Source organism: Leucoraja erinacea, unplaced genomic scaffold, assembly GCF_028641065.1.
Source record: "Leucoraja erinacea ecotype New England unplaced genomic scaffold, Leri_hhj_1 Leri_1199S, whole genome shotgun sequence".
Lineage (NCBI taxonomy): Eukaryota > Metazoa > Chordata > Chondrichthyes > Rajiformes > Rajidae > Leucoraja > Leucoraja erinaceus.
Genome location: NW_026575450.1, coordinates 786 through 12,752, shown reverse-complemented (window position 1 = coordinate 12,752; position 11,967 = coordinate 786). Strand labels below are relative to the sequence as shown.

At 60.8% G+C, this 11,967-nt stretch overlaps 1 pseudogene; it reads right to left on the bottom strand.

Moving 5' to 3' along the window:
* Positions 1–324: 324 nt before the first annotated feature.
* Positions 325–11,745, bottom strand: LOC129715475 (alpha-galactosidase A-like; annotated as a pseudogene).
* Positions 11,746–11,967: the final 222 nt, after the last annotated feature.

The following is an 11,967-nucleotide window of genomic DNA, read 5'->3' as shown; positions in this document are numbered from 1 at the left end:
AGGAAGACAATAAATTTGAATACAATACAATAACATACTGAGTGAAACTAAATGGCCACTACAGTATTGAACAGCTCTACTGTGTAACATGAAAAGCAGGTTGCGGCTTTAATTGGGGCAACATCCAGTAAAGGCCGAGTGTCGGATGAATGGGTTGTATTGAGACCAGAGTCTGTGTAACACACACACACGCACCCCACCTTGGGCAGGAATGGTTCCTACACAGCCCAACAGGAGAGTGGACAGATCACTCCATCCACTGGAAGGGAAAATAAATTGTCTGAGGTAACAACCCACTGGCAAATAAAACTCAAGACAAGAATATAAAGTCAATAAAACATTTATTAGATCTTATATGGTCCTTGCTGAACAGAAGAGAGCATGAGGGCTGAATGGCCTGCTCCTGCTAGTATATGTTCTGTGTGAGAATGGACATTTTTCTCTCAAACAGTCACTGCAAATCATTTACAAAACATTGTTCATTTTTAAAAAAATACATTAAGTGACAACTGATCATCGATAAATCACCCTCATCAATAAGTGGCTGCTCTTGGTGTCGGGGCAGCGAGCACTGTGGTGGCGGGGGGGGGGGGGAGATGGGGCATTTACATGCGGTCACCGGCTGCCTCCCCCCAACATCAACAAATGTGCGGGGAAAGTAGTCGGGAGCCGGTCAAGCCCTGACCCCCCCCCCCCCCACACACATGGACCCCCTCCAGGAACAGGTTACTGCAGAGATAGATAAAACCAGAGGGACCTTCCACATCCAGGGAGCACCAGTAACACTGCCGGGGAGCAGTGCAGGCAGTCACCGGCTGGTTACAAGTGTCCAGACCTGCTCTAGAATCACCAACAGCTGTTCACTACCTCGGTACATGTGACACCAAACTAACCAACCCTGGGATGGGATAGAGCCCCAATGGGATAGCATAGGCAAGATGAGCTGAATGGCCTGTTCCCGAGCCCAGAATGTACCTGTACCCGACGCCATGGTGGTCTGACTCAGAGCACACGCGTGCCCCCCACATGTAACGTTACAAATCATGCTTCTGATTCTACCGTCAATAAAGAGCGGTTTTTGCTATCAAATTAACACTGATTCTGGATCCTGCGATCAATCATATTCACATCCCAGATTGTGACACCAATTACAAAGCTTGTCCCTGGGGTGGGAGATATAATCCCCAGATACGACCACTGTACCAGGGAAATGGCCAGGTGGTGGCGTGTGAAGGGTTAACACAGTTACTGTTGCTGCACCATGCATCGATGGTCACTGATGGGCTGCAGTGGTTGACACAGGTGCAGGATGCATGGGCGCAGGGCTATCACATCCTGGAGCCGTGTTGCCGGGGGCTGTGCAGTAGCTGGGGCTGGGGGCTGTGGGGGAAGACTGTGAAGAGGACAGTGCCGGTGGGATTCACCCACAGCTCGACCACCGAGGTCAAGGCCTTGATTCCACGGAACTGGAAGGTGGGCAGGATCTGAGTGACCAGACACCTCTCCTGACAGGCCTTGCCTTCGTCCAGCCCGAACATCACCACCGAGAACTTCTGCGGCCCGCCGATCTCCGCCCGGTTGACCACGGCGTAGGCAAAGCCACCGCCGGACAGTGGCCGCGACCACAACTCAAAGTTACCTTGCTGCAGGGCAAAGGTCACACAGTCAGACCGGGGTCACATCCACCGCCCACTCACCCACATACGACAGAGGAGAGTAACCCAGAGAGTCACAGGCGTGTTCCCATCCGCTGCCCAGCTCACTCACGGTGGGGAGAGTCTAGCCCAGTGGGTCACAGACGTAGAAACATACAAAATAGGTGCAGGAGGAGGCCATTCGGCCCTTCGAGCCAGCACCGCCATTCATTGTGATCATGGCTGGTCGTCCCCTATCAATAACCAGTGCCTGCCTTCTCCCCATATCCCTTGACTCCACTAGCCCCTAGAGCTCTATCTAACTCGCTCTTAAATCCATCCAGTGACTTGGCCTCCACTGCCCTCTGGGGCAGGGAATTCCACAAATTCACAACTATGGGTTAAAAAGGTTTTTCTCACCTCAGTCTTAAATGACCTCCCCTTTATTCTAAGACTGTGGCCCCTGGTTCTGGACTCGCCCAACATTGGGAACATTTTTCCTGCATCTAGCTTGTCCAGTCCATTTATAATTTCCCATCCACCTAGAGGCAGGAAACATATTCCCGATGTTGGGTGAGTCCAGAACCAGGGGCCACAGTTTAAGAATACGGAGTAAGCCCTTTAGAACAGAGACGAGGAAACTTTTTTTCACAGCGAGTGGTGAGTCTGGAATTCTCTGCCTCAGAGGGCGGTGGAGGCCGGTTCTCTGGATACTTTCAAGAAGGAGCTAAATAGGGCTCTTAAAGATAGTGGAGTCAGGGGATATGGATCCATGATCACATTGAATGGCGGTGCTGGATCGAAGGGCTGAATGGCCTTGGGGGGTGGGGTTGGGGGGGGGGAGGGGGTGGGTTGGGTGGGTGGTGTGCGACTGGGGGGTGTGGGGGCGTGTGCGACTGGGATAAAGGGGGGAGTATACCTCACCTTGCTGACGCGCTGGCCCTGTACCCCCAGCGGGTCCTGGTTGATGGCGATGACATACCGGTTCTGGAGCAGGGATTTAGACCGGGGTCGATGAGCCGCAGATCGTTGGACATGAGGAGAGGGGCGGCCATGACAGCCCACAGAGCCATCTGTGTCACCTGCTGCTCCATGCTCAGCCCAAAGTTGCCGATGATCAGCTGCAGGCAAACGGGCAATGGGGTTTTACATGGGGGGGGTCACAGGGGTCAGGGGGTAACTGGGGTCACAGGGGTCGGGGGGGTAACTGGGGTCACAGGTTCGGGGGGTAACTGGGGTCGGGGGGTAACTGGGGTCACGGGGGTAACTGGGGTCACAGGGGTCAGGGGGGTAACTGGGGTCACAGGGGTCAGGGGGTAACTGGGGTCACAGGGGTCCAGGGGGTAACTGGGGTCACAGGGGTCAGGGGGTAACTGGGGGTCGGGGGGGTCAGGGGGTAACTGGGGTCAGGGGGGTACTGGGGCACTGGGGTCACAAGGGGTCAGGGGGTAACTGGGGTCACAGGGGTCGGGGGGTGGTAACTGGGTCAGGGGGTCACAGGGGTCGGGGTCACTGGGGTAGGGGGTGGGTCACGGGTCGGGGGGGGGACAGGTCAGGGGGTAACTGGGGTCGGGGGGGGTAACGGGTCACAGGAGTCGGGGCGTAACAGAGGTCGGGGGTACATACGGGGTCGGGGGTCACAGGGGTGGGGGGTCACAGGAGTCGGGGGGGGGGTCACAGGTAGGCGACGGTGTGGTGGATCAGGAGAGGGGACAGATCAGCAAGGGGGAGCTGGGGGGAGGGGAGAAAAATCAGATGCCCCTCCCTCATGCCCACTCACCATGTCGGGGTCATTCCAGCCGCCAGGCCCGGCCGCGGGGCACCAGCGTGCTCTGGTGGTCAGCTGTCCAGTCGATGATGTGGGCCAGAGATCCCCACGAGTCACTGATGTCCCCATAGTTTCCTCCACTGGTTACAATGGATCCTGATGTCCGTTGTAGTTGGGCTGGGGGGGGCATAGACAGATCACACACTCCCTTCTCAACCCCCCCTCACTCCCCCTCCCTCTCTCTCCACGCCCCCTCTCCTCACTCCTCTCTCAACCCCCCTCACTCCCCTCCTCCCCTCTCTCCACGCCCCCTCTCCTCACTCTCCTCCTCTCAACCCCCCTCACTACCCTCCCCTCTCTCCCACGCCCCCTCTCCTCACTCCTCTCTCAACCCCCCTCACTACCCTCCCCTCTCTCCCACACCCCCTCCCCCTCCTCCTCTCTCAACCCCCTCCCTCTCCTCCCCTCCCCTCCTCTCTCCCCTCCCCCTCCCCTCCTCCTCCCCTCCTCCCTCCCTATCCAACCCCCCTCCTCCCTCTCCCCTCCTCCGGGTCACCCCCCCTCTCCTCCCTCCAACTCTCAACCCCCCCTCACTCCCCTCCCCCCTCCCCTCGCCCCCTCCTCTCAACCCCCCTCACTACCCTCCCCCCCCTCTCCCCCACGCCTCCCCCCCTCCCACCCTCCTCACTGCCTCTCAACCCCCCTCACTACCCACCCCACCCCCCCTCCCCCCCACTCCCCTCCACCCTCTCTCCCCACCGCTCCCTCCCCCACCTCCCCCTCTCTCTCAACCCCCTCCTCACTACCCTCCCCTCTCCCCTCGCTCCCTCCCCTCCCTCCTCACTGCCTCTCAACCCCCCCCTCACTCCCCTCCCCTCTCTCCACGCCCTCCCTCCCTCACTCTCCTCTCTCAAACCCCCTCACTACCCTCCCCTCTCCCCACGCTCCCTCCCCCTCACCTCCTCAACTCCTCTCACCCCCCCCTCACTACCCTCCCCTCTCCCACGCTCCCTCCCCCTCACTCCTCACCTCCTCTCTCTCAACCCCCCTCACTACCCTCCCCTCTCCCCACGCTCCCTCCCCTCACCTCCTCACTCCTCTCCTCAACCCCCCTCACTACCCTCCCCTCTCCCCACGCTCCCTCCCCCTCACTCCTCACTCCTCTCTCAACCCCCCTCACTACCCTTCCCTCTCCTCCCTGCCCCCCTCTCCACCGCCCTCGCTCCCCACGCTCCCTCCTCCTCACCCCCTCACTCCCTCTCTCAACCCCCCCTCACTCCCCTCCCCCCTCTCCTCTCCCCCCTCTCAACCCCCCTCACTACCCTCCCCCCTCTCCCCACGCTCCTCCCTCCCCTCACTCTCCTCACTGCCTCTCAACCCCCCTCACTACCCACCCCTCTCCCCTCCCCCCCCCTCCCCTCGCCCTCCTCCCCCCCCCTCCCTCCCCTCACCTCCTCACTGCCTCTCACCCCCCTCACTACCCTCCCCTCTCCCCACCTCCCCTCCCCTCACCTCCTCACTGCCTCTCAACCCCCCTCCACTCCCCTCCCCCCTCTCTCCACGCCCCCTCTCCTCACTCCTCTCTCAACCCCCCCAACCCTACCCTCCCCTCTCCCCACGCTCCCTCCCCTCACCTCCTCACTCCTCTCTCAAACCCCCACTACTACCCTCCCCTCCCCCCACGCTCCCTCCCCTCGCCTCCTCACTGCCTCTCAACCCCTCTCACTACCCTCCCCCCCCCCCTCGCTCCCCTCCCTCTCACTCCCCCTCTCAACCCCCCTCACTACCCTTCCCTCTCCCCACGCTCCCTCCCCTCGCCTCTCAACCCCCTCACTCACTACCCTCCCCTCTCCCCCCCGCGCCCCTCCCCTCGCCTCTCAACCCCCCCACCACTACCCTTCCCTCTCCCCACGCTCCCCTCCCCCATCTTCACCTCCCTCAACCCCCCTCCCTACCCTACCCCCCCTCTGCCCACGCTCCCTCCCCTCACCTCCTCACTGCCTCTCAACCCCCCTCACTACCCACCCCTCTCCTCTTCCCACTCTCCTCCCCCCCCCTCTCCTTCTCCTCATGCCCCCTCTCCTCACTCCTCTCTCAACCCCCCTCACAACCCTCCCCTCTCCCCACGCTCCCTCCCTTGCCTCCTCCACTGCCTCTCAAAACCCCCTCACTACCCTCCCTCTCCCCACGCTCCCTCCCCTCACCTCCTCACCTCCTCACTGGGACTCTCAACCCCCCTCACTACCCTCCCCTCTCCCCATGCCCCCTCTCCTCGCCCCCGCATCCCCTCCCGTCTCATCTCCCCTCCCCCACCGGGGTGGGACTAGTGTAGATGGGTCATGTTGGTCGGGGTGGGACTAGTGTAGACGGGGCATGTTGGGCGGGGCGGGACTAGTGTAGACGGGGCATGTTGGTCGGGGTGGGACTAGTGTAGATGGGGCATGTTGGTCGGGGTGGGACTAGTGTAGATGGGGCATGGTGGTCGGGGTGGGACTAGTGTAGATGGGGCATGTTGGTCGGGGTGGGGACTAGTGTAGATGGGGCATGTTGGTCGGGGTGGGACTAGTGTAGACGGGCATGTTGGTCGGGGGTGGGGACTAGTGTAGATGGGGCATGTTGGTCGGGGTGGGACTAGTGTAGATGGGGCATGTTGGTCGGGGTGGGACTAGTGTAGAGGGGGAATGTTGGTCGGGGTGGGACTAGTGTAGATGGGGCCAATGTTGGTCATGGGTGGGGCATGTAGTGTTGGGACTAGTGTAGATGGGGAATGTTGGTCGGGTGGGACTAGTTTAGATATGGCATGATGGTCGGGGTGGGACAAGTGTTGACTGGGGCATGTTGGTCGGGGTGGGACTAGTGTAGAAGGGGCATGTTGGTCGGGGTGGGACTAGTGTAGACGGGGCATGTTGGTCGGGGTGGGACTAGTGTAGACGGGGCATGTTGGGCTAGTGTAGACAGGGCATGTTGGGCTAGTGTAGACGGGGCATGTTGGTCGGGGTGGGACTAGTGTAGACGGGGCATGTTGGGTCGGGGTGGGACTAGTGTAGACGGGGCATGTTGGTCGGGGGGTGGGACTAGTGTAGATGGGGCATGTTGGTCGGGGTGGGACTAGTGTAGACGGGGCATGTTGGTCGGGGTGGGACTAGTGTAGATGGGGCACGTTGGTCGGGGTGGGACTAGTGTAGATGGGGCATGTTGGTCGGGGTGGGACTAGTGTAGATGGGGCACGTTGGTCGGGGTGGGACTAGTGTAGATGGGGCATGTTGGTCGGGGTTGGGACTAGTGTAGACGGGGCACGTTGGTCGGGGTGGGACTAGTGTAGACGGTCGGGGTGGGACTAGTGTAGACGGGGCATGTTGGTCGGGGTGGGGACTAGTGTAGATGGGGCATGTTGGTCGGGGTGGGACGAGTGTAGACGGGGCATGTTGGTGGGGGTGGGACTAGTGTAGACGGGGCACGTTGGTCGGGGTGGGACGAGTGTAGATGGGGCATGTTGGTCGGGGTGGGGACTAGTGTAGACGGGGGCATGTTGGTCGGGGTGGGACTAGTGTAGATGGGGCATGTTGGTCGGGGTGGGACTAGTGTAGATGGGGCATGTTGGTCGGGGTGGTGGGACTAGTGTAGATGGGGCATGTTGGTCGGGGTGGGACTAGTGTAGATGGGGCATGTTGGTCGGCTGGGACTGGGAGATAGTGTAGATGGGGCATGTTGGTCGGGGTGGGACTAGTGTAGATGGGGCATGTTGGTCGGGGTGGGACTAGTGTAGATGCGACGTGCGTGTCGGGGTGGGACGGGTGTAGATGGGGCATGTTGGTCGGGGGGTGGGACTAGTGTAGATGGGGCATGTTGGTCGGGGTGGGACTAGTGTAGATGGGGCATGTTGGTCGGGGTGGGACTAGTGTAGATGGGGCATGTTGGTCGGGGTGGGACTAGTGTAGAGGGGGCATGTTGGTCGGGGTGGGACTAGTGTAGAGGGGGCATGTTGGTCGGGGTGGGACTAGTGTAGATGGGGCATGTTGGTCGGGGTGGGACTAGTGTAGACAGGGCATGTTGGTCGGGGTGAGGAAGGGCCTGTTTCCATGCTATGGGGGTGGGGGGGGGGGAGGGGGAGGGTGGGGATGAGGAGGGGGAGGGGGGATGAGGGGAGGGAGGGGGATGAGGGGAGAGTGGGGAGGGGGGTGAGGGAAGTGGGGTGAGGGAGGGTCCCCCTACCTTTACATAGGGCCACAGGTAGAAGGGCCACTCACAGGAGTAGACGATGTGGCGCCCAGTCTGGTTCAGGGCCACAGACATGTTCCTGTAGCCTGTGGACACAGCGTGCAGAGCAGGTTAAGCTGCCTCGCCCCCCCCCCCCCCCTCACCCCCCCCCCCCCACCCCACCATGGAGTGGGGGGCCGACCCCACAGGGCCCGGGGCCACAGACCCCCCCCCCCCCCACCAGCCCGGAGCAGTGGTGGGCCAACCCGCGACCACCTCCCCCCACACACCCCCCAACAGCACCGGGGGAGGGGCCCTCTCTCCCCCACCACTCCCCTCCCCAGTGTGCTCTCAGCCCCCGGCCGTAACCCCCCCCCCTCCTCCCCTCCCCTCTTCCCCCCTTACCCCCCCACTGGCCCCATCACCCCCCACAACACCACCCACTGCCCCCAACCCCACCCCACACTCCCCCCATCACCCCTCACTCCTCTCCCCCCCCCTCACCGTCGATCAGCTGGTCCAGGGTGATGAAGTTGCAGCCGTCGAACTTGAGCAGGTCGACCCCCACTGTGCGAAGGTGTCGGCGTCGAGCTGGTAGTGGCCGAAGCTGCCGGGGTAACCGGCACACGTGTGGGTGCCCACGTCCTGGTAGATGCCCAACTTCAGCCCCTGGGAGTGGACCTGAGACACAGGCGGTCAGCAGCTGCACGCAGGGGGGGGGGGGGGATGAGGGGTGGGGGGCGGAGTGGAAGGGGAGGGGGGGATGATAGTGGGGGTACTCACGTAGCCTGCCAGCCTCTTGATGCCCCCGGGATGCGGTGGGGGGGAGGGGGTGTGGTGGAGGGTGGGGAGGGGGAGGGGAGGGGAGAGGGAGGGGGGGGGGGGGAGGGGAGGGGGGAGGGGGGGGAGGGGGGGGAGGGGGGGGGGGGGGGGGGGGGGGAGGGGGGGGGAGGGAGGGGGAGAGGAGGGGGGGTGTGGAGGGGTGGGGAGGGGAGAGGGGGGGTATAGGGGGGTGTGGAGGGGAGGGGGGTGTAGGGGTACTCACGTAGTCTGCCAGTCGCTTGAAAATGCCCCCGGGATGCGGTGGGGGGGAGAAAGAGGGGGGATTGGAGGGGGAGAGGGAGGGGGAGGGGGTGAGGGTGGAGGGTGTGGAGGGGGAGTGGTGGGGGTGGAGGGGAGGGGGAGGGGAGGGGGGTGTAGGGGTACTCACGTAGTCTGCCAGTCGCTTGATGCCCCCGGGGAAGCGGCGTGGATCGGCCTGCAGGCGGTGCTGGGAGTCGCGGGTGGGGGCGAGCCAGCAATCGTCGATACAAACGTACTCGTAACCTGCCTCCTTCCAGCCCTCCGCCGCCATCACGTCCGCCATCTGCATGTACAGCCGCTCACTGGGGGGGGGCAAGACCCCCCATGGGTCATGACGCACACACACACACACACACACACACACACACACACACCCACACACACACCACACACACACACACACACACACACACACACACACACACACACACACACACACACACACACACACACACACACACACACACACACACACACACACACACACACCCCCCCCCTGGGGTACAGAGACTCAGCCACACGTCCATCACACAAACCAACCTCCCTTCCATCAACTCCATCTACACCTTGTCCTGAACTCTGTCTCACCAACTTCTACAGATGCACCACCATGGAAAGCATCTTGTCCGGATGCATCATCACAGCACGGTTTCGGAACAGCTCCATCCATGAAATTGCAGAGTTGTGGATGTAGTCAAGACCTCCCTCACCGCCCACCCCACCCCCACCCTCAATACCCAACCCACCCCACTCCCCTCCCCCCACCCCACCCTCAATACCCACACCACAACCCCCTCCCTCACCACCCACCCCACCCCCACCTCACCACCACACCCCCTCACCCCACCACCAACCCACCCCCCTCCCCCACAAACCCAACTCCCATCATATTCTCTATCTCTCTACACACCACCGTCTATATCTGTCCCTAACCAGACTGAGGAAGGGTGTGGACCTGGAAACCTCACCCATTGCTCCTCTCTCCACAGAGCTGCTGCTGCTGCTGCTGCTGTCCCACTGAGTTACTCCAGCACTCTGTGTTTATCTTCAGTGTAAACCAGCGCCTGCACTTCCTTCATTCACAAAGTTGCAGAGCCCCCGACAAAAGCTCAAAAGCTTTTTTTTTTTTGTTTGTTTTTTTTTTTTTTTTTTTTTTTTTCCGGAAGGCGGCGCGACTCTGGTCAGCAGCGGCCTCTGCAGCCTGTCCGCGTTTTTATTATTTTTTGTCTGTGTTTTTCATGTAGTTTTTGTTGTATTTTATGTTGGGGTGTGGTGTGTGGGGGGGTGGGGGTGGGGTGGGAGGGAGGGGGTAACTTTTAAATCTCTCCCTGCACTGGAGACCCGACCTTTTCTCGTCGGGTCTCAGTTGTCGTTGGGGCTGCAACGAGGAGCGGCCTCCAACAGAAGAAGCCGGGGACTCTGGTGCCGACTCACCTCACCGTCGCGGAGCTGGCCGAGACCGGAGCGGGTGGAGCGGTGGAGGAGCGCTGCTGCTGCCGCTGCTGCTAAGATAACCGCTGCTGATGCGGAGGCTGCAACTTGCAGGGTCTGCGGACGGCGGCACCCGGGAGCCCGCGGGGTCCCTGGAGGGAGACCGCTTTTCAGGGCTCCTGAAACGGCGACTTCTCCCGCCCGAGTTGCGGGGTTGAAGAGCTCCTGGAGCGGGGCCTTACATCACTGCCCACGCGCGCAGCTGGAATGGCCGCGGGACTCTGCGAGCGCACACCCGGGGTCTCTAACACCAAGACCCGGTGAGAGACCCTCGCACCACCCCCGGCGTGGCTATTAATGGCCACGCAGGGACAAATCGCCATCGCCAGCCGGGGGCTTTGACTTTGACATCGGGGGGGGGGGGGGGGGGGGGGGAGTGCAGTGGAGTGATAGAGATAAGTTTATTTGGCCTTCCATCACAGCTATGTGATGGATGTTTATGTAAATTTGTGTTGTGTCTGGGGTCTATTTGTGTGTAATGTATGGCTGCAGATTTAAAGAAACGGTATTTTCATTTGGACCTCAAGGGTCCAAATGACAATTAAACTGACTCTTGACTATTGAAAAAGCCGGCCCGGATCAGCCACTGGAACGGAGTTTCACTGACAGGTAGATCGGTTGTTGACAAAACCCGGCCCGGATTTCTGAGGCAGGACTAGATGTCAAAAGTGCTGGTGAAACTCAGCGGGTGCAGCAGCATCTGTGGAGCGAGGGGAACGGGCAACGTTTTGGGCCGAAACGTCGCCTATTTCCTTCGCTCCATTGATACCATGGTGGTGCAGGCTCGAAGGGCCGAATGGCCTACTCCTGCACCTAATTTCTATGTTTCTATGTTTCTATGAAATGTGACCTTCGAGCCTGCACCACCATTCAATATGATCATGGCGGATCATCCAACTCAGTATCCCGTACCTGCCTTCTCTCCATACCCCCTGATCCCCTTAGCCACAAGGGCCACATCTAACTCCCTCTTAAATATAGCCAATGAACTGGCCTCAACTACCCTCTGTGGCAGAGAGTTCCAGAGATTCACCACTCTCTGTGTGAAAAAAGTTTTTCTCATCTCGGTTTTAAAAGATTTCCCCCTTATCCTTAAGCTGTGACCCCTTGTCCTGGACTTCCCCAACATCGGGAACAATCTTCCTGCATCTAGCCTGTCCAACCCCTTAAGAATTTTGTAAGTTTCTATAAGATCCCCCCCTCAATCTTCTAAATTCTAGCGAGTACAAGCCGAGTCTATCCAGTCTTTCTTCATATGAAAATCCTGACATCCCAGGAATCAGTCTGGTGAAGGTGGAGACGCGGAACTAATGTGGACAGGTGAGTCAGTTTAACCCCCACCCACCCGCGGCGCTCCCTCCCTCACCTGATGCAGTTGTGTGGGTCGTCTCGGCAGTCGATGTTACAGAGGAAGCGCTCCCAGTGCAGCCAGCCCATGACCGGTGTCCGAGCCAGCCCGTTGTCCGCGCCCAGCGCCCCGCCGCCCAGACCCAGACCCAGACCCAGACCCAGCGCGGCCCACACCAGCAGCGGCAGCGACGGGCCGAACCGCCGCCCCATCCCTGTCCCCATCACCCCGGTCGTCGCTGCCCCTCCATCGCCCCCGCTCCAGCTTTCCCGTCCCCGGCCGCTGAGCGGCTATTAGAGCCGGCAAACCCGCGCCGCCCCCCGGCCCGCTGTCCAATAGATCTGCCAGGGGCGGGGACACGCTTCAGTCCCGTCACAGAGTCACCGTGCAGCGATAGTGTGTGCAAACAGGGCCTGTACACTAGAGATCATGCTGTGTACACTCAC